Here is a 23,257-nt window from a genome sequence, read left to right on the forward strand (position 1 = left end):
AGTCCATGCCACAGTCCTTTTGTAAGGTGAAAATACTGGCTTACAACTCTGGCTTAAGCCCAAATCACAAAGCGAGGCTGTCAACAGCGTCAAATACATACACTCGAGTAGCGTATGCCAACTTAATTGTCAAGAGAATCCATAATAAACAGAATTGAATTGACCTAGTCTTGTTCTTTCTACTAAGAGTATTCTTTCTTGAAATCGAATTTCTTCGAGTTTCCCAGCTGTAGCCTGCTTAGGCTATATGCCTGTGATCGAAATCAACACAATAACGATATTGTTTTCAAATATGTATTATTGGCACTAGCAGTACTATTATTATCAACAGTAAATAGCCACTTTTAACTATACATGTTACATTTCCAGACTTAACATTGCACAGTCTATTTTTTGGCAATTTATCTGCTCATTTTACCAGCATTGCTTCGCGTAGCTACGTAGATGCGAGAAAAATAGACTTACTTTATAATTTGACGCGCTATGACGCCGTTGATGCCGCTGACTCTTGTGGACCATCTGTTTTCTCTCATTCACTACCATGCATTCTAATTCCAGCGTGTACATGTTCGTTCACAGCCGTAAAAAAAAAAAAAACACTTTCCGTTTGATTTGGGCTTTAGCAGTAGCATTGTATTCAACATAAGATATTCATTATTTTCATACATCATTGCAATCTACAATCAATTTATGTAAATACATTTTCATGTCACAGTCAAAGAAGCATGTTTCAGGGATATTTAACTGATCTCTTGTAGCTTTAAGGCATCTCAGCCAGGTATAGTATAGGAAGGTACTGTACGTATGCTGAAGTCTTCATTTCCTGAAATATCATCACAGGGTTTAGTTTGATGTTGGGGAGAGGAACCATGGGGTGGTTATCAAACACTATCTTCTCTCAGGTTATTTTAAAAGGTTGCTTAGCTGGTGCCTTTTACTGGGTTAGTATCTCTGTGGATTTGGAAAAGAGATGCACAAGCTAGTATGTGCTACATGTATTTGCCGATTTTTTTGAAGCAGGAAGACAAATTGCTTTTCAAGGGGTTTGTGCAGGAAGGCACACGCAGTATAAGTGTATGTATAGGTAAACAGACCCTTACACTATGGCAATATCAGAGTTGTGGTCCATTTCATTTCAAATCCATCTCCTCTGAAGATGCATTGATATTCTGGTTCACGATTCGGATGGATTGAACAGATTTTCTAACTCCTAAAACTATTCAAGTTTGAACTGAACTGGGATTGATCCCAACATGGGCTGTATCATATGTTCAGTGGTGGCCAGGGTCATTCATAGTCTCTCTCACATGAGTGGCCCTTCATCCATCCAGTCCTTTACCCGAGGAGGAGAAACCCTGGGGCATGTTATGGTTGCCCCCCATCGGGGACTGGTGGGGTGAAGAGGACAATCCCTCGCTCGCCTCTTTTTAAGAATTCTCTCTCACTCTTTCTCAAACACATGCATGCACGCACACGCACACACACACACACACACACAACACACTAAGCTATATGGAATTGTTTTAAGAAGGTCATACCAAGGATAATTTTGCTATTTGATTTGGAATTTTAAGACCCATTGAAGTATCAAAATAAAATATTGTGAGGCCTGTGGGCGTCCTAGAGCAACAGAATAAATACATGTACCTGTTCGTGAGAGTCTCACCTTTCCACAGAGGGCTCACAGAGCACTAGGAGGTTAAGAAATATCAGAACAAGCAATGTCAAGGTCTGGAATATATATACAGTACCAGTCAAAGGTTTGGACACACCTACTCATTCAAGGGTTTTTCTTTATTTTTACTATTTTCTACATTGTAGAATAATAGTGAAGACATAAACTATGAAATATGGAATCCTGTAAGTAAAGTGTTAAACAAATCAAAATATATTTTATATTTGAAATTCTTCAAATAGCCACCCTTTGCCTTGATGACAGCTTTGCACACTCTTGGCACTCTTGGTGTTCCCATGCTTCGCCCCTGACCTGTGCAAAAGAGAAGCGTTGAAGGGACAAGAACCACCTGGTGACTCGTTTGTGTCTTTTCCCCTGCCCAATTCACCACTAGACACTCTTTCTTGACAATCGAGTACTTCTTTTCGCGGGGTATCAACTTCCGGCTTATGAACATGATAGGGTGTTCCTCCCCATCGTGAACCGGGGACAGGAAGGCCCCTAGTCCCGTGTCGCAGGCATCCGTCTGCACCAGCATCGGTACCTGGAAATCGGCTGTCACGAGAATCAGATGGGACCACAGGGCTTCCTTCAGGCGCCTGAACACCGCTTAGGCCTCATCCGATCACTTCACTGTTTTTGGGAGGCGGGCAATGGTCAGATCGGTAAGGAGGGAGGTTATAGCCGCAAAGTTGGGGATAAAACGGCTATAGTATCCCGCCAGCCCCAGGAAGGACTTGACCTGTGTCTTGGTGCGGGTAACGGGCCAGTCACAAGTCGCCTGGTCCTTCCTCTCCTGGGGGTTGACGTTCCTCCGTCTGATCAAATACCCCAGGTACTCCACCTCCTCGAACCCCAGCTTGCATTTCTTGGGATTCGCTATCAACCCGGCTTGCCTGAGCGCGTCCAGTACTGCATCCCGGAGTCGCCTCTTCACTGTTGACGATTAGACTGGTGTTTTGCGGGTACTATTTAATGAAGCTGCCAGTTGAGGACCTGTGAGGCACCTGTTTCTTAAGCTAGTACTAATGTATTTGTCCTCTTGCTCAGTTGTGCACCGGGGCCTCCCACTCCTCTTTCTATTCTGGTTAGAGCCAGTTTGCACTGTTCTGTGAAGGGAGTAGTACACAGCGTTGTACGAGATCTTCAGTTTCTTGGCAATTTCTCGCATGGAATAGCCTTCATTTCTCAGAACAAGAATAGACTAACAAGTTTCAGAAGAAAGTTATTTGTTTCTAGCCATTTTGATCCTGTAATCAAACCCACAATTGCTGATGCTCCAGATACTCAACTAGTCTCAAGAAGGCCAGTTGTTTTGCTTCTTTAATCAGCACAACAGTTTTCAGCTGTGCTAACATAATTACAAAAGGGTTTTCTAATTAGCCTTTTAAAATGATAAACTTGGATTAGGAAACACAATGTGCCATTGGAACACAGGACTGATGGTTGCTGATAATTGGCCTCTGTACGCCAATGTAGATATTCCATTTTAAAATCAGCCGTTTTCAGCTACGATAGCCATTTGCAAAATTAACAATGTGTACACTGTATTTCTGATCAATTTTATTTCATTTTAATGGACAATTTTTTTTGCTTTTCTTTCAAAAACAAGGACATTTCTAAGTGACCCCAAACTTTTGAACGGTAGTGTGAGTGTATATATATATATATATATATATATATATATATATATACTGCTCAAAAAAATAAAGGGAACACTTAAACAACACAATGTAACTCCAAGTCAATCACACTTCTGTGAAATCAAACTGTCCACTTAGGAAGCAACACTGATTGACAATACATTTCACATGCTGTTGTGCAAATAAAATAGACAACAGGTGGAAATTATAGGCAATTAGCAAGACACCCTCAATAAAGGACTGGTTTTGCAGGTGGTGACCACAGACCACTTCTCAGTTCCTATGCTTCCCGGCTGATGTTTTGGTCACTTTTGAATACTGGTGGTGCTTTCACTCTAGTGGTAGCATGAGACAGAGTCTACAACCCACACAAGTGGCTCAGGTAGTGCAGCTCATCCAGGATGGCACATCAATGCGAGCTGTGGTAAGAAGGTTTGCTGTGCCTGTCAGTGTAGTGTCCAGAGCATGGAGGCGCTACCAGGAGCCAGGCCAGTACATCAGGAGACGTGACGGAGGCCATATGAGGGCAACAACCCAGCAGCAGGAGTGCTACCTCCGCCTTTGTGCAAGGAGGAGCAGGAGGAGCACTGCCAGAGCCCTGCAAAATGACCTCCAGCAGGCCACAAATGTGCACGTGTCTGCTCAAACGGTCAGAAACAGACTCCATGAGGGTGGTATGAGGGCCCGACGTCCACAGGTGGGGGTTGTGCTTACAGCCCAACACCGTGCAGGACGTTTGGCATTTGCCAGAGCACACCAATATTGGCAAATTCGCCACTGGCGCCCTGTGCTCTTCACAGATGAAAGCAGGTTCACACTGAGCACGTGACAGACGTAACAGAGTCTGGAGACGCCGTGGAGAACGTTCTGCTGCCTGCAACATCCTCCAGCATGACCGGTTTGGCTGTGGGTCAGTCATGGTGCGGGGTGGCATTTCTTTGGGGGGCCACACAGCCCTCCATGTGCTCGCCAGAGGTAGCCTGACTGCCATTAGGTACCGAGATGAGATCCTCAGAGCAAGTCTCTTCTTATTATCGGTGTCCTTTAGTAGTGGTTTCTTTGCAGCAATTCGACCATGAAGGCCTGATTCACACAGTCTCCTCTGAACAGTTGATGTTGAGATGTCGGTTACATTTATTTGGGCTGCAATTTCTCTCTAATGAATTTATACTCTGCAGCAGAGGTAACTCTAGGTCTTCCATTCCTGTGGCGGTTCTCATGAGAGCCAGTTTCATCATAGCGCTTGATGGTTTTTGCGACTGCACTTCAAGAAACTTTCAAAGTTCTTGACATTTTCCATACTGACTGACCTTCATGTCTTAAAGCAATGATGGACTGTCGTTTCTCTTTGCTTATCTGAGCTGTTCTTGCCATAATATGGACTTGGTCTTTTACCAAATAGGGCTAACTTCTGTATACCCCCCTCATGTGTTATTTCATAGTTTTGATAACTTCACTATTATTCTCCAATGTAGAAAATAGTAAAAATAAAGAAAAACCGTTGAATGAGTAGGTGTTCTGAAACTTTTGACCGGTTGTGTATATACACAGTGCATTTGGAAAGTATTCAGAGCCCTTGACTTTATTCATTTTGTTACGTTATTACCCTTTACTCAGTACTTTGTTGAAGCACCTTTGGCAGCGATTACAGCCTCGAGTATGACGCTACAAGCTTGGCAAATCTGTATTGGGGAGTTTCTCCCATTCTTCTCTGCAGATCCTCTCAAGCTCTGTCAGGTTCGATGGGGAGTGTTGCTGTAAACATATTTTCAGGTCTCTCCAGAGATTTGGTTCAAGTCCGTGCTCTGGCTGGTCCACTCAAGGACATTCAGAGACTTGTCCGAAAGCCACTCCTACGTAGTCTTGGCTGTGTGCTTAGGGTCGTTGTCCTTTGCCTCAGTCTGAGGTCCTGATTGCTCTAGAGCAGGTTTTCATCAAAGATATCACTATACTGTGCGCCGTTTATCTTTCCCTCGATCCGGACTAGTCTCCCAGTCCTTGCCTCTGAAAAACATCCCCACAGCATGATGTTGCCACCACCATGCTTCACCGTAGGGATGGTGCCAGGTTTCCTCCAGACGTGATGCTTGGCATTCAGGCCAAAGAGTTCCATCTTGGTTTCATCAGACCAGAAAATATTTTACTCATGGTCTGGGAGTCCTTTAAGTGCCTTTTGGCAAACTCCAAGCGGGCTGTCGTGCCTTTTACTGAGGAGTGGCTTCGTCATGCCACTCTACCATAAAGGCCTGATTGGTTGTCCTTCTAGAAGTTTCTCCCATCTCCACAGAGGAACTCTGGAGCTCTGTCAGAGTCATCATCAGGTTCTTGGTCACCTCCCTGACCAAGGCCCTTCTCCCCCGATTCCTCAGTTTGGCCGGGCAGCCAGCTCTAGTAAGAGTCTTGGTGGTTTCAAACTTCTTCCATTTAAGAATGATGGAGGCCACTGTGTTCTTGGGGACCTTCAACGCGGCAGAAATATTTTGGTACCCTTCCCCAGATCTGTGCCTCGACACAATCCTGTCTCGTAGCTCTGCAGACAATTCCTTCGACCTCATAGCTTGGTTTTTGCTCTGACATGCACTGTAAATGTGGGACCTTATATAGACAGGTGTGTGCCTTTCTAAATCATGTCCAATCAATTGAATTTACCACAGGTGGACTCCAATCAAGTTTAAGAAACATCTCAAGGATGATCAATGTAAACAGTTTGCACCTGAGCTTTATTTAGTTTCTCATATCAAAGGGTCTGAATAGTAAGTAAATAAGTTCTTTTTGCAAACATTTCTAAAACCTGTTTTTGCTTCGTCATTATTGGGTATTGTGTGTAGATTGATGAGAAAAATAATCTTTCATCCGTTTTATAATTAGGCTGTAATGTAACACAATTTTGAAAAAGTGAAGCGGTCTGAATACTTTCTGAATGCACTGTAATGTATGTAATGGTGTCTAATAGACAGCATGGACAGCATATTAATAGAAAAGGTATGTACAGTTATATATATATATAGGATGAGCCTTGAATAGAATACAGTATATACTGTACATATGAAGTGGGTAAAACAGTATGTAAAGATTATTAAAGTGACCATTGCTCAATGACTATGTACATAGGGCATCAGTCTCTAAGGTGCAGGGTAGAGTACTGGGTGGTAGCCGGCTAGTAACAGTGACTAAGTTTCAGGGCGGAGGCCTGCTAATGGTGAATATTTAACAGTCTGATGACCTGGAGATAGAAGCTTTCTGTCTGTTTTCCAACTTTGATGCACCTGTACCATCTCCGCCTTTTAGATGGTAGCGGGGTGAAAAGGCTGTGGCTCGGGTGACTGAGGTCCTTGATGATCTTCTTGGCCTTCCTGTGACACAGGGTTCTGTAGATGTCCTGGAGGGCAGGCAGGGTGCCCCCGGTAAGGCTAACAGCACCATCCTTTGGAGAGTCCTGCTGTTGCTGACAGTGCAATTGCCGTACCAGGCGGTGATAAAGCCCGACAGGATGCTCTCAATGGTGCATCTGTAGAAGTTTGTGAGGGGCGAAGCCGAATTTCTTCAGCCTCCTGAGGTTGAAGAGGCGCTGATGTGCCTTCTTCACCATACTGTCTGTGTGAATGGACCTTTTCAGGTTGTCAGTGATGTGCACGCTGAGGAACATGAAGCCTTTCACCCTCTCCATTGCGGCCCTTTTGATGTGGATGGGGGCCTGCTCTCTCTGCTGTCTCCTGAAGTCAATGATCAGCTCATTTGTTTTGTTGACGTTGAGGGAGAGGTTATTTTCCTGGCACTCACCTCTTCCCTGTAGGCTGTCTCATCATTGTTGGTAATCAGCAAACTTGAAGATTGAGTTGGAGACGTGCGTGGCCACGTAGTCATGGGTGAACAGGGTGTACAGGAGGGGGCTGAGCATGCAACCTTGTGGGGCCCCCATGATGAGGATCAGCGTAGCAGAGGTGTTGTTGCCTACCTTCACCACCTGGGGTTGGCCTGTCAGGAAGTCAAGAACCGAGTTGCACGGGGCGGGGTTCAGACCCAGGGCCCCTAGCTTAGAGATGAGCTTGGAGAGCACTATGGTGTTGAAGGCTGAGCTGTAGTTGATGAACAGCATTCTTACATAGCTATTCCTCTTGTCCAGATGGGATAGGGCAGTGTGCAGTGCGATGGCGATTGCGTCATCCATCGATCTGTTGGGCCGGTATGCAAATTGTAGTGGGTCTAGGGTGTCGGGTAAGGTCTCCATGCTGTTGTGCTGTTTGTTGCTACTTGGCTATCTGCCAAATTTTATCAAAGACTCCAGCCACCCTAGTCATAGACTGTTCTCGCACGGCAAGCGGTACCGGAGCACCAAGTCTAGGTCCAAAAGGCTTCTTAACAGCTTCTACCCCCAAGCCATAAGACTCCTGAACAGCTAATCATGGCGACCCGGACTATTTGCATTGTCCCCCCCACCCCACCTCATCCCACCACCCCTTTTACGCTGCTGCTACTCTCTATTTATTATCTATGCAAAGTCACTTTAACTCTACCCGCAATTACAATTACCTCGACTAACCTGTGCCCCACCACATTGACCCTGTACCAGTACCACCTGTATATAGCCTCCCTACTGTTATTTTATTTCTGCTCTTTAATTATTTTTCATTTAACACTTATTTTTCTTAAAACTGCATTGTTGGTTAAGGGCTCGTAAGTAAGCATTTCACTGTAAGGTCTGCACCTGTTGTATTCGGCGCATGTGGCAAATAACATTTGATTTGATTTGATTTGTTAGGCAAGGGCAATTTAAGTGTAGGAAAGGATGAAACAGCGTCTGTGCCACCAGTATGTACAAGATAGTAGTATAAATCTCCCTGCATAGTCCCCGCAGCCTGACAATTTTCTCAAGGCTTCTGGAAAGAAATGCTGTCGGCATGCTCAACTGGTGTCGCTCATTCATCCGACAGAAACTTTCAACCGGTTTTCCCCACTAAGCAACGAGTCGGAGTCGAGGCCGAGCCTTCTCAGGTCTCTCCTCCACCCGTTACGGGGTCTGAGCCGACGAAGCCTCCCACCATTAGCTCTGACAAATTGAAAACCCTAGTCATTGGCGAATACATTACCCGCAATATTAGACTTAAAAATAATCATCCAGCGATCATACACTGTTTACCAGGGGGCAGGGCTACCGACGTGAAGGCTAATCTGAAGATGGTACTGGCTAAGGCTAAAACTGGTGAGTGTAGAGAGTATAGGGATATTGTTGTCCACGTCGGCACCAATGATGTTAAGATGAAACAGTCAGAGGTCACCAAGCGCAACATAGTTTCAGCATCGAGTAATTGTCTCTGGCCCCCTCCCAGTTAGGTGGAGTGATTACCTCTACAGCAGAGTCTCACAACTCAATCGCTGGTTGAAAACTGTTTTCTGCTCCTCCCAAAAGATAGAATTTGTAGATAATTGTCCCTCTTTCTGGGACTCACCCACAAACAGGACCAAGCCTTGCCGGTGACGGACTCCATCCTAGCTGGAGGGGTGATCTCATCTTATCTATGAACATAGACAGGGCTCTAACTACTCTAGCTCCACAATGAGATAGGGTGCAGGCCAGGCACCAGGCTGTTAGCAAGCCTGCCAGCCTGCCAGCTTAGTGGAGTCTGCCACTACCACAGTCAGTGTAGTCAGCTCAGCTATCCCCATTGAGACCGTGTCTGTGCCTCGATCTAGGTTGAGCAGAACAAAAATCGGTTACCCACCTAACTTAGGATCTTAATTTAACCTTGCGTAATACCCTAGATGCAGTCGCACCCCTAAAAACAAAAAACATTTGTCACAAGAAATTTGCTCCCTGGTATACAGAAAATACCCGAGCCCTGAAGCAAGCTTCCAGAAAATTGGAACGGAAATGGCACTCCACCAAACTGGAAGTCTTCCGACTAGCTTGGAAAGACGTACCGTGAAATATCGAAGAGCCCTCACTGCTGATCGATCATCCTATTTTTCTAACCTAATTGAGGCGAATAAGAACAACCCAACATTTGTTTTTGATACTGTCGCAAAGCTAACTAAAAAGCAGCATTCAACAAGAGAGGATAGTTTTTACTTCAGCAGTGATAAATTCATTAACTTCTTCGATGAAAATATCATAATCATTAGAAAGCAAATTACGGACTCTGAATCAGCATATTTCTCCAAAGCTCAGTTGTCCTGAGTCTGCACAGAACGGCCAGGACCTAGGATCAATGGAGACACTCAAGTTTTTTGATCCTATATCTCTTGACACATTCATGAAAATAGTCATGGCCTCTAAACCATCAAGCTGCATACTGGACCCTATTCCAACTAAAGTACTGATATAACTACTTCCTGTGATTGGCCCTCCTATGTTGAACATAATACATGGCTCCCTATCCACTGGATGTATACCAAACTCACTAAAAGTGGCAGTAATAAAGCCTCTCTTGAAAAAGCCAAACCTTGACCCGGAAAATGTAAAAAACTATCGGCCTATATCGAATCTCCCAAATTTTTGAAAAAGCTGTTGCGTAGCAACTCACTGCCTTCCTGAAGACAAATAATGTATATTAAATGCTTCAGTCTGGTTTTAGACCCCATCATAGCACTAAGCCTGCACTCGTGAATGTGGTAAATGAGCTTTTAATGGCGTCAGACCAAGGCTCTGCATCTGTCCTCGTGCTCTTAGACGTTAGTGCTGCTTTTGACACCATCGATCACCACATTCTTTTGGAGAGATTAGAAACCCTAATTGGTCTACACGGACAAGTTCTTGCCTGGTTTAGATCTTATCTGTCGGAAAGATATCAGTTCGTCTCTGTGGATGGTTTGTCCTCTGACAAATCAATTGTACGTTTCGGCGTTCCTCAAGGTTCTATTTTAGGACCACAATTGTTTTCACTATATATTCTAACTCTTGGTGGTGTCATTCGGAAACACAGTGTCAACTTTCACTGTTATGCGGACTGAGACGGGGCCAAGGTGTCCCCGTCTCAGTCTCCAGTATCTATGCTGCAATAGTTGATGGGCCGGGGGGCTAGGGTCAGTCTGTTATATCTGGTGTATTTCTCCTGTCTTATCTGGTGTCCTGTGTGAATTTAAGTATGCTCCCTCTAATTATCTCTCTTTCCCTCTCTCCCTCCCCTCCCGAAGGACATGAGCCCATGGATCAGCACTACCTGGCCTGATGACTCCTGGCTGTCCCCAGTCCACCTGGTTGTGCTGCTGCTCCAGTTTCAACTGTTCTGCCTGCAGCTAGGGAACCCTGACCTGTTCACCGGATGTGCTACCTTGTCCCGGACCTGCTGTTTTCAACTCTCTCTCTCTACCGCACCTGCTGTCTCGACCTCTGAATGCTCGGCTATGAAAAGCCAACTGGCATTTACTCCTGAGGTACTGAACTGTTGCACCCTTTACAACCACTGTGATTCTTGTTTGACCCTGCTGGTCATCTATGAACGTTTGATCATCTTGAAGAACAATCTGGCCTTAAATGGCCATGTACTCTTATAATCTCTACCCGGCACAGCCAGAAGAGGACTGGCCATCCAACAGAGCCTGGTTCCTCTCTAGGTTTCTTCCTAGGTTTCTGCCTTTCTAGGGAGTTGTTCCTAGCCACCGTGCTTCTACATCTGCATTGCTTGCTGTTTGGGGTTTTAGGCTGGGTTTCTGTATAGCACTTTGTGACATCTGCTGATGTAAAAAAGGCTTTATGAATAAATGTGATTGATTGATGATCCTTTTCTTCTTTTTTAATTTATTTTGGCCCATCCTCTTCGGAGGACAAAAATACACTTTGTTTTCACAGCTTTTTCTGTTGTTGTTAAATGTAAATTCTACACACATTCTTCATACATTGCTTTAAAAAAAATGTACAGTTGTTGCATAGCAAGAATAAAGTTATTTGATATACATTACATCTGGATAGCCAGTACTTATACATTATAAATCATGTTTTCAGTCATAACTATTATATAATATGAGCTTTTAAACCCACCCCTAAGCTACTCTGTCCATCCCACCTATCGCCATAAACTGCCCTCTTATGATTTCCATGTGGCAATTTTGTATAATACTTTTAATTGAAAAACTATATTTTGAATCAAGCATTGTTTTGCATATCAGTTCACAAACTATGTGCCATGGAATATGCATATCGAAAATGTCTTCACAACTATTTTGCAACCTGTATGGCGACGCTGTCAACATTTTGGTCCTCAAGTAAAACGGGTATATTTTTTTATTTATTACATTTTTAGTTGTTGCCATTTTTGGTCTTTAATAAAAGGCAGACAAACAAGTTCCCTACCTTCTCCCCCTTCCACTTGCCCTCTCCATTTTTGCGGTTATGCTGCAATCAGTTGGTCATCATTTTGGATAGAGCAAACATTTCCACAAATGTTTGTTAACTGCACATGTGGCATAACTTCACCTTTTCTATTCATAATATCATTAACAAAGATCATTTTTTAAATTATGTTTTTATTAAACATTCCATAAAATGTTTTTTTTTAAATCAATTAGTGTAGTTAAGTTTAACCAAAATATTTGTTGTAATATGTCAGCCTATTGGCACTGTCTAGTTGTGGGATCTTGTTCCGTGTTTAGGTTTGTTGTGTGTTACCTTAGGACTTCACGTTTCGTTTGTTTATTGTTTTGTCGTGTGTTTATTCTGTTTAATAAACATGTACGCATTTCACGCTGCGCCGTCCTTCAACGAACGTGACAATATTTGTTCTGTCTTTTCTGGAGGATGAAACAGGAATTGCAGCCGGCTTGTTTTAGAAAGGGCGATATCTTGAAAAAGGTTCCATTTTCAATTAACTGAAAGTGAGAGGTTGTAATCAGGATAAAGGCTAAAACAGCAATTTTTGAACAAGCTGTGAGCCATTCTTACTAATCTACTGGAGAACCAGTTTGGGTTTAAGTATAACTTTTGTATGACTGATGCTTTTAGTGAGAGGTGATATGATCCTTAATTAGCCTCTCAAAGCACTTCATGATGACAGAAGTGAGTGCTACAGGGCAATAGTCATTTAGTTCAGTTACCTTCACTTTCTTGGGTATAGGAACAATGGTGGACATCTTGATGCAAGTGGGGGCAACATACTGGGATAGGGAGAGATTTAAAGCTGTCCCCGATTCAAAAAAATCTTGGTCGACCAAAAGTCGTCTGTTCTTTCGACCAATCGATTGGTCGAAATGTTTAAAGTGTATTTTTCCATATATGTAGACACACCCTATGTCTTTTAAGAAAATCAACTATATGCATTGAGCTTGTCTGATGCATTAAGCTTACTGTTTGATTAAATAAGACAGAAATTACTCAAGAGGGAGCCAGAGATCTGTACAGTGCATTCGAAAAGTATACAGACCACTTGACTTTTTCCACATTTTGTTACGTTACAGCCTTATTCTAAAAAATATTAAATTGTTTTTTTCCCCTCATCAATCTACACACAATACCCCATAATGACAAAGGACAACAGGTTTTTCGAAATTTTTGCAAATGTATTGAAAATAGAAAACAGAAATACCTTATTTACATATGTATTCAGACCCTTTTCTCAGTACTTTGTTGAAGCACCTTTGGCAGCGATTACAGCCTCGAGTCTTCTTGGATATGACGCTACAAGTTTGGGGAGTTTCTCCTATTCTTCACTGGAGATTCTTTCAAGCTCTGTCAGGTTGGATGGGGAGTGTCGCTGCACAGCTATTTTCAGGTCTCTCCAGAGATGTTCGATCGGGTTCAAGTCCGGGTTTTGGCTGGCCACTCAAGGACATTCAGAGACTTGTCCCGAAGCCACTCCTGCGTTGTCTTGGCTGTGTGCTTACGGTCGTTGTCCTGTTGGAAGGTGAACCTTTCCCCCCAGTCGGAGGTCCTGAGCGCTCTGGAGCAGGTTTTTATCAAGGATCTTTCCCTCGATGCGGACTAGTCTCCCAGTCCCTGTCACTGAAAAACATCCCCAAGGCATGATGGTTCCACCACCATGCTTCACCGTAGGGATGGTGCCAGGTTTCAATCTTGGTTTCATCAGACCAGATAATCTTGTTTCTCATGGTCTGAGAGTCCTTTAGGTGCCTTTTGGCAAACTCCAAGCGGTCTGTCATGTGCTTTTTACTGAGGAGTGGCTTCCGTCTGGCCAGTCTACCATAAAGGCCTGATTGGTGGAGTGCTGCAGAGATGGTTTTCCTTCTGGAAGGTTCACCCATCTCCACAGAGGAACTCTGGAGCTCTGTCAGAGTGACCATCGGGTTCTTGGTCACCTCCCTGACCAAGGCCCTTCTCCCACGATTGCTCAGTTTGGCCGGGCGGCCAGCTCTAGAAAGAGTCTTGGTGGTTCCAAACATCTTCCATTTAAGAATGATGGCGGCCACTGTGTTCTTGGGGACCTTCAATGCTGCAGACATGTTTTGGTAACTATCCCCAGATCTGTGCCTCAACACAATATCTTCGACCTCATGGCTTGGTTTTTGCTCTGATATGCACTATCAACTGTGGGACCTTTTTATAGACAGGTGTGTGTGCCTTTCCAAATCATGTCCAATCAATTGAATTCACCACAGGTGGACTCCAATCAAGTTGTAGAAACATCTCAAGGATGATCAATGGAAACCGGATGCACCTGAGCTCAATTTCGAGTCTCATAGCAAAGGGTCTGAATACTGTATTTCTGTTTTTTATTTTTAATAAATTTGCAAAAACCTGTTTTGGCTTTGTCAATATTGGGTATTGTGTGTAGATTGATGAGGGAAACAAATAATTTAATCATTTTAGAATAAGGCTGTAACGTAACAAAATGTGGAAAAAGGGAAGGTGTAGCTCAGTTGGTAAAGCATGGCGCTTGCAACGCCAGGGTTGTGGGTTCGATTTTTCACGGGGGACCAGTATGAAAATGTATGCACTCACTAACTGTAAGTCGCTCTGGATAAGAGCGTCTGCTAAATGACTAAAATGTAAAAAAATGTAAGGGGTCTGAGTACTTTCAGAATGCACTGTGTAACCAGAAGAAAAAAAACTTAACCTGACTCAACCATTCTCCTCCTGCTGGCTTAATATTAACCTCTACGTGATCGGTGTCCTGTATATGGGACGGTTGAGGTAATGTGCGCTAATGTGTTTAGCATGACTGTTGTAAGTAACAGTAAACTTTCCAGGACATAGACATGTCTTATATGGGCAGAAACCTTAAATTCTTATTAATCTAACTGCACTGTCCAATTTACAGTAGATATTACAGTGAAAAAAATACCATGCTATAGTTTGAGGAGAGTGCACAACAACAAAAAACTTATCACGGCAACTGGTTTAATACATTCACCTCTGAAGGTAAATAACGTACTTACATTCAGTAATCTTGCTCTGATTTGTCATCCTAAGGGTACCAGAGATAAATTGTAGCATAGTTTTGTTTGATAAAATCAATTTTTATATTCAAATGAAGGAACTGGGTTCTACAGTTTGAACCACTGCTGTCTTTGGCTCCACACCCACCCCGCCCGGCCATCTAGATGTGTGAAAGTTAGTGTATAAGCTAATGATCCATCATGTATGACATTCCTGGGAGTGTGTAAACTTACATTTTGTATTACCATATCATTTTTGTAGGTTCTCTATAGTTATGTACTTGAAAATGTATCAATTGACCAATTCGGCACATTTGGGCTGACTTGATAGAAAATTGTCCAGTATTGCAATGCCTCACTGGATCAATCTGAAACTTTGCACAAACACTGCTGTTATCTAGTGGCCAGAATCTAAATTGCGCCTAAACTGCAATATTATATTGTGGCCTTCCTCTTGCATTTCAAATATGATAAAAATAAAATATTTTCGTTTGTATTATCTTTTACCAGATCTAATGTTATATTCTCCTACATTAATTTCACATTTCCACAAACTGCAAAGTGTTTCCTTTCAAATGGTATCAAGAATATGCATATCCTTGCTTCAGCTCCTGAGCTACAGGCAGTTAGATTTGGGTATGTCATTTTAGGCGAAAAGATCCTTAAGAGGTTAATCTCCTGAAGTTGCCGATAATAGGCTACACGAGGAGTCGGCAACCTTGCTCATGCCGAATGCCAATTTATCTTACCATTTTTACCAATCTGTGTGCCAGTTAAGGTTTTCATATGCACATTTTCGTGGAACAGTTTCATTTCATTCATTCAATAACGTCTTCATTTCTCAAAATCATTGTCATGTTGTTAATCAAAATTATATCCAAATCTAATTGAAAATGATACAAACATAAAAAGTTACTTCTATTGCCATTGCCAACTATGTAAAAATAGCCTACATAAAGCCAACAAATAAAAACATTACAGCCTGCAGGTAGAAAATATCCTGATAAAAATAAATGTCCTATAAAACACATTGGCTACCCATGGCCTGTCTGCAATGAACTTGAAACATTGTATCAACTATTAACTGGGTCTGGCCCAAAGCTTGTGCTAGCGAACTTGCAACATTGTATAAAATATTCTGGGCCTTCAGAGTTTCCAGTGCCAGTGAGCTCTGGAGAGACACAGCTTTAGGCCATTTGCGAAAGCGATAAGAAGAAGTGCTTGACTTGGGCAGGAGCTCACCGGAGCTGATACCGACACCTCAGATGTACTGCTTGAGCTCCTTTTCCTCTTATAGAATATTAGCTCAAAAGTATTGTGGAGCTCCTGCACCTAAATATAAACAGTACCAGCGCCCAAAATGAGTACCGGAACCTATTTCAGTCCAACTCAAGCACTGATAAGAAGTTATCAGGTAGGCCTATTTTCACGTTGAGTGGTTATCGAAAGGGAGAGATCTGGAAAGATTTTTCAAATACATTGAGGGAAAAACTTGGTTTGCTTGCTGTTTGAACAAAACATTACTTTGAGAAGCTCCACAGCTCATTAGTGGGGGTGCGTTAAACCAATCAGAAATACTATCAGATCACCAAATGTGCACAACAAATGCCTACATTTATTGTAGCCTATAGGCCTGCTTCTAAGCCTAAACGGTAAAAGGAAAAATGATATATTGAATGCATTAACAGAAATGACCATAACCAAACAAACATTGTAGATGAGAAATTATAAGAATTAACGGTACACGTAGTACTGGGGATATATGTAATGGGGAATTGATATACACTAACAATCAAACGTAAACAATTCACACAATTAAGTTATGAAACAATGAGTGTGCACAAATTGGCTGGAGAGAGCACATTCTGGAGAGAGAAGTGCATTGTGCATCTAGGTGCTGCATGGTCAATCCGATGTCTGCATTGGACATGCAGCATTTAGGGTGATACGGCCTCTGCAGAAGTCAGGGCACTCATACTTCTTGAGCTTCGTGTAGCAGTGTAGAGCTGTTGAGAAGGAAGTTGTCAAGGAAGTGAGTTTGTGTTTATACAGGATGTACCGCCCCCACCTACCGTCAACCAATCATGTCATTACAGAGCTATACAGAGCCCTCTGCATTGTTACAACATTTGGGAGGAGCATGTCGATGTGGTACGGATCTCGATTTGGTCTCTGCATGCCTCCAGAGGCTCCGCAATTGCATCACACCTTCCATATGGAGCCACCGACCACATTTTTGTATCAAGCATAAATTGACTTTTAGTCTAGACCTCCGCAATGGATTAAATCACTGAGATGGGCGCACATATATAATATATATACACTACCATTCAAAAGTTTGGGGTCACTTAGACATGTCCTTATTTTCGAAAGAAAAGCTATTTTTTGTCCATTAAAATAACATCAAATTGATCAGAAATACAGTGTAGACATTGTTAATGTTGTAAACCACTATTGTAGCTGGAAACGTCTGATTTTTTAATGGAATATCTACATAGGCGTACAGAGGCCCATTATCAGCAACCATCAGTCCTGTGTTCCAATGGCACGTTGTGTTTGCTAATCCAAGTTTATCATTTTAAAATGTTAATTGATCATTAGAAAACCCTTTTGCAATTATGTTAGCACAGCTGAAAACTGTTGTGCTGATAAAAGAAGCAATACAACTGGCCTTCTTGAGACTAGTTGAGTATCTGGAGCATCAGCAATTGTGGGTTCGATTACAGGCTCAAAATGGCCAGAAACAAATAACTTTCTTCTGAAACTTGTTAGTCTATTATTGTTCTGAGAAATGAAGGCTATTCCATGCGAGAAATTGCCAAGAAGCTGAAGATCTCATACAACGCTGTGTACTACTCCCTTCACAGAACAGTGCAAACTGGCTCTAACCAGAATAGAAAGAGGAGTGGGAGGCCCCGGTGCACAACTGAGCAAACAGGTGCCTCACAGGTCCTCAACTGGCAGCTTCATTAAATGGTACCCGCAAAACACCAGTCTCAACATCAACAGTGAAGGAGCGACTCCAGGATGCTGACCTTCTAGGCAGAGTTGCAAAGAAAAAGCCATACCTCAGACTGGCCAATAAAAAGGAAAGATTAAGATGGGCAGTCTGAGATATGGCTTTTTCTTTGCAACTCTGCCTAGAAGGTCAGCATCCCGGTGTCGCCTCTTGACTGTTGTCGTTGAGACTGTAATTGAACCCACAATTGCTGATGCTCCAGATACTCAACTAGTCTCAAGAAGGCCAGTTGTATGCTTCTTTAATGAGCACAACAGTTTTCAGCTGCACTAACAGAATTGCAAATGGGTTTTCTAATGATCAATTAGCCTTTTAAAATGATAAACTTGGATTAGCAAACACAACGTGCCATTGGAACACAGGACCGATGGTTGCTGATAATGGGCCTCTGTACGCCTATGTAGATATTCCATTACAAATCAGCCTTTTCCAGCTACAATAGCTACTCCTGTAGCTCAGTTGATAGAGCATGACGCTTGCAACGCCAGGTTTGTGGGTTCGATTCCCACAGGGGGCCAGTATGAAAAATGTATGCACTCACTAAAACTGGAAGTCGCTCTGGATAAGAGCATCTGCTAAATGACTAAAATGTAAATGTATTTCTCATCAATTTGATGTTATTTTAATGGACAAAAAAAACAAGGACATTTCTAAGTGATCCCAAACTTTTGAATGGTAGTGTATACATATAAATATTTGCTACTGCTCGACCCAAAAAAATCTTGGTCGACCAACAGCCTATCGACCAAACAATTGACCAGTCGACTAATTGGGCTCAGCCCTAGAGAGATTGAATACAGTATGTCCGTCTACACTCCAGCCAGCTGGTATGCACATGCTCTGAGGACCCGGCTTAGGATGACGTCAGGGACTGCAGCCTTGCGAGGGTTAACATGCTTAAATGTCTTACTCGAAGGTGTTTAGCTTGTCTGGGAGAGACTGGTTTCCCTTTCCCTTTATAATCTGCGATTGTCTGAAGTCACTGACACATACAGTGGGGAGAACAAGTATTTGATACACTGCCGATTTTGCAGGTTTTCCTACTTACAAAGCATGTAGTGGTCTGTAATTTTTATCATAGGTACACTTCAACTGTGAGAGACAGAATCTAAAACAAAAATCAAGAAAATCACATTGTATGATTTTTTTATAATTAATTTCCATTTTATTGCATGACATAAGTATTTGATCACCTACCAACCAGTAAGAATTCCGGCTCTCACAGACCTGTTAGTTTTTCTTTAAGAAGCCCTCCTGTTCTCCACTCATTACCTGTGTTAACTGCACCTGTTTGAACTCGTTACCTGTATAAAAGACACCTGGCCACACACTCAATCAAACAGACTCCAACCTCTCCACAATGGCCAAGACCAGAGAGCTGTGTAAGGACATCAGGGATAAAATTGTAGACCAGCACAAGGCTGGGATGAGCTACAGGACAATAGGCAAGCAGCTTGGTGAGAAGGCAACAACTGTTGGCGCAATTATTAGAAAATGGAAGAAGTTCAAGATGACGGTCAATCCATGCAAGATCTCACCTCGTGGGGCATCAATGATCATGAGGAAGGTGAGGGATCAGCCCAGAACTACACGGCAGGACCTGGTCAATGACCTGAAGAGAGCTGGGACCACAGTCTCAAAGAAAACCATTGGTAACACACTACGACGTCATGGATTAACATCCTGCAGCGCACGCAAGGTCCCCCTGCTCAAGCCAGTGCATGTCCAGGCCCGTCTGAAGTTTGCCAATAACCATCTGGATGATCCAGAGGAGGAATGGGAGAAGGTCATGTGGTCTGATGAGACAAAAATAGAGCTTTTTGGTCTAAACTCCACTCGCCGTGTTTGGAGGAAGAAGAAGGATGAGTACAACCCCAAGAACACCATCCCAACCGTGAAGAATGGTTTGCTTTATCTTGGCCAGGTCGCAGTTGTAAATGAGAACCTGTTCTCAACTGGTTTACCTGGTTAAATAAAGGTGAAATAAATAAAAATAAATAAAAAATTCTTTGGGGATGCTTTTCTGCAAAGGGGACAGGACGACTGCACCGTATTGAGGGGAGGATGGATGGGGCCATGTATCGCGAGATCTTGGCCAACAACCTCCTTCCCTCAGTAAGAGCATTGATGATGGGTTGTGGCTGGGTCTTCCAGCATGACAACGACCCGAAACACACAGCCAGGGCAACTAAGGAGTGGCTCCGTAAGATGCATCTCAAGGTCCTGGAGTGGCCTAGCCAGTCTCCAGACCTGAACCCAATAGAACATCTTTGGAGGGAGCTGAAAGTCCGTATTGCCCAGCGACAGCCCCGAAACCTGAAGGATCTGGAGAAGGTCTGTGTAGAGGAGTGGGCCAAAATCCCTGCTGCAGTGTGTACAAACCTGGTCAAGACCTACAGGAAACGTATGATCTCTGTAATTGCAAACAACGGTTTCTGTACCAAATATTAAGTTCTGCTTTTCTGATGTATGAAATACTTATGTCATGCAATAAAATGCAAATTAATTACTTAAAAATCATACAATGTGATTTTCTGGATTTTTGTTTTAGATTCCGTCTCTCACAGTTGAAGTGTACCTATGATAAAAATTACATACCTCTACATGCTTTGTAAGTAGGAAAACCTGCAAAATCGGCAGTGTATCAAATACTTGTTCTCCCCACTGTACATCTCGTGTCTGAACTGTTGAATCGCGACTCCACTTTGTCCCTGTACTGTCGTATTGCCTTACGGAGGGCATAGCTGGTTTGTTTGTACACATCCATGTTCCCAGTCACCTTGCAGTGATTAAATGTGGTTCTTCACGTTTTCAGATTAGCGCAAATGCTGCCATCTATCCACGGTTTTTGGTTTGAATAAGTTCTAATTGTCCCAGTGGGAACACCATCCTTTATGCACTTCCTGATGAACTCAGTCACTGAGTCAATATATACGTCAATATTATTTTCAGAGGCAACCCGGAACATTTCCCAGACCGGGTGATCAAAACAATCTTGAGGCATAGATTCCAATTGGTCAGACCAACGTTGAAGAGTCCTTACCCCGGGTACTTCCTGTTTAAGTTTCTGCCTATAAGAGGGAAGGAGCAAAATGGATGTGTGACCTGATTTGCCGAAGGGAAGGTGGAGGAAGGCCTTGAAGCCGTCCCAGAAGGGGGAGTAGCAATGTTCAAGAGTGCTCGATGCGCGAGTAGCACAGGAGATGTGTTGACAGAACTTCGGTAACGTTTGCCTCAGATTTCCTGTATTAAAGTCCCCAGCTTCAATAAATATGGCCTCAGGATATGCGGTTTCCAGTTTGCGCAAAGTCCAGTATAGTTCCTTGAGAGCCGTCATGGTGTCGGTTTGGGGGGAATATACACGGCAGTGATGATTTTATGGTGAGGTATTCCAGATCGGGAGAACAAAAGGACTTGAGTTCCTGTACGTTACCACAATCACACCATGAGTAGTTAATCATGAAATATACACCTCCGCCTTTCATTTTCCCGGAGAGTTCTCTCTTCCTGTCCACGCAATGGACAGAGAACCCTGCTGGCTGAATGGATGGGGACAGTATATCCGGAGAGAGACATTATTCTGTAAAACAGAGTATGTTACAGTCCCTGATGTCTCTCTGGAAGGAGAACCTCGCCCTGACCTCATCTACTTTATTGTCCAGGGACCGAATGTCAGCGAATAATATACTCGGAAGCGGTGGATGCCTCATGAGTCTGACTAGGAACCCACTCCTCCTTCCACTTCTCTGGTGATGACGTCTTGAAGCAGCCCCTGGGATGAATGGAACTGCCTCAGTGAGTTCAAATAAAGGATCCAATTCAGGGAAGTCCAATTTTTTATCGAAATGCTGGTAAGTGACCGCCGATCTAATATCCCAAAGTTATTTTCGGCTGTAGGTAATAATGCAAGAAACGTTCTGAGCAAATAATGTAAGAAATTAAAATATTACATATCATTGGAGGCTGCTGATGGGAGGACGCTCATAATAATGGCTGGAATGGAGCAAACGGAATGGCATCCAACACATGGAAACCATGTGTTCGATGTATTTGATACCATTCCACCTATTCTGCTCCAGCCATTACCACTAGCCCATCCTCCCCAATTAAGGTGCCAGCAACCACAATAGTGAATAATGATGAGTGAGAAAGTTACAAACGTACAAAAAGAGAATCACAAGCTTGATGTAATCATTGTGTGCTAAGAATATGGGACCAAATACTAAACTGTTGACTACTTTAATAAGCAAATGTGTCCCAATACCTTTGGTCCCCTAAAATAGGGGGACTATGTACAAAAAGTCAAAAAGTGCTGTAATCTCTAAACGGTTCAACCGATATGGATAAAGATACCATCAAATTCAAGGTGACAGTCTGCACTTGAACCTCATAGTCAATGTATAGTTTAAAATCGACAGTGCTGGAGTACAGAGCTTTTGGAGCTCACTGTATTGTCATATACAACCCAGGTTTTTCAGCAGTGAATTGTACACTACAGTATAATTACAAATGATCCCCGATAGCACATTTGGTTCCTTTGAAGTTGTGGGAACGTACATTTTTGGTTTCCCATTGGTTCTGGGAACGAAACCATAGGTTTCCTGACAGGTAAAACTGAACGTTTTTTAAACGTTCTGAGAATGGAAGTGAGAATTTTGCCTGTTCTGTAAACATACATTTGTAGGCTGTAGGGAGGTTCTGAGAACGTTTTACTATGGTTCCTTGAAAGTTTTCCTTGGAGGTTTTATTAACGCTTTGAAAACGGAAATTATAGGTTATTTGAAGGTTTTTGAATAACTTCCTTAAAACACTGAATTTTTCAATAAGACTTAATAATACTGCCAGCTTATTTTGGGTTAACTTTTTTGAACTTATTTTTATAGTAAAACTGCATCAGTGAGATTCAAATTTACAATTTTCTGTTCTCTATCCATGGAATTAGTCCACTGTGCCACCAGGATTGAGCTAGCATGCCATATTTTTTATGCATACAAAGCTGTTCATTTTAATCTGTTCAAACAGATCCCATTTCAAAGGAAACACGCACACATTAAGATCAGGTGTGGCCAATTACTGGGTACAACCAACACATCTGAACACACTTCACAAGATAGAGGATAGAGAGTTTTGTTGATGCTGAGAATGGAATCTATATGTTTTTAAATAACTTCTTAGAACGTTCTCTGAACCTTACAGAAGTTCTTTGGTGGTTTTTATGGAAAGTTTTCTTAACGTTCTCTGAACAATTTGAGGACATGACTTTAAATAGAACCATGAGGAAATCTGTAGGAAACATAATGCTGAAGTACTGAAATTCCCACAGAAGACTGTTGTTTCTTAACATTATCTGAACTATTTGAGAACATTTCCAATGTCAAACCAGTTAGAGAACATTCCTAGAACATTACCAAAATCAAAATTAAATGTAACCATCTTTAAACTTTTAGGAAACATTCTGTTGATGTAATGAAATACCAAGTTCCTTAAATGTGCTGTGAATATTCCAAAGCCATTCAACTATCCTGCACCATTCCCAGAATGTTGTGGGAAGATTCCATGCAATATAACCATAGGACAATCACACTCTCACCAAGC

The sequence above is a fragment of the Coregonus clupeaformis genome, chromosome 31 (assembly GCF_020615455.1).
Source record: "Coregonus clupeaformis isolate EN_2021a chromosome 31, ASM2061545v1, whole genome shotgun sequence".
Lineage (NCBI taxonomy): Eukaryota > Metazoa > Chordata > Actinopteri > Salmoniformes > Salmonidae > Coregonus > Coregonus clupeaformis.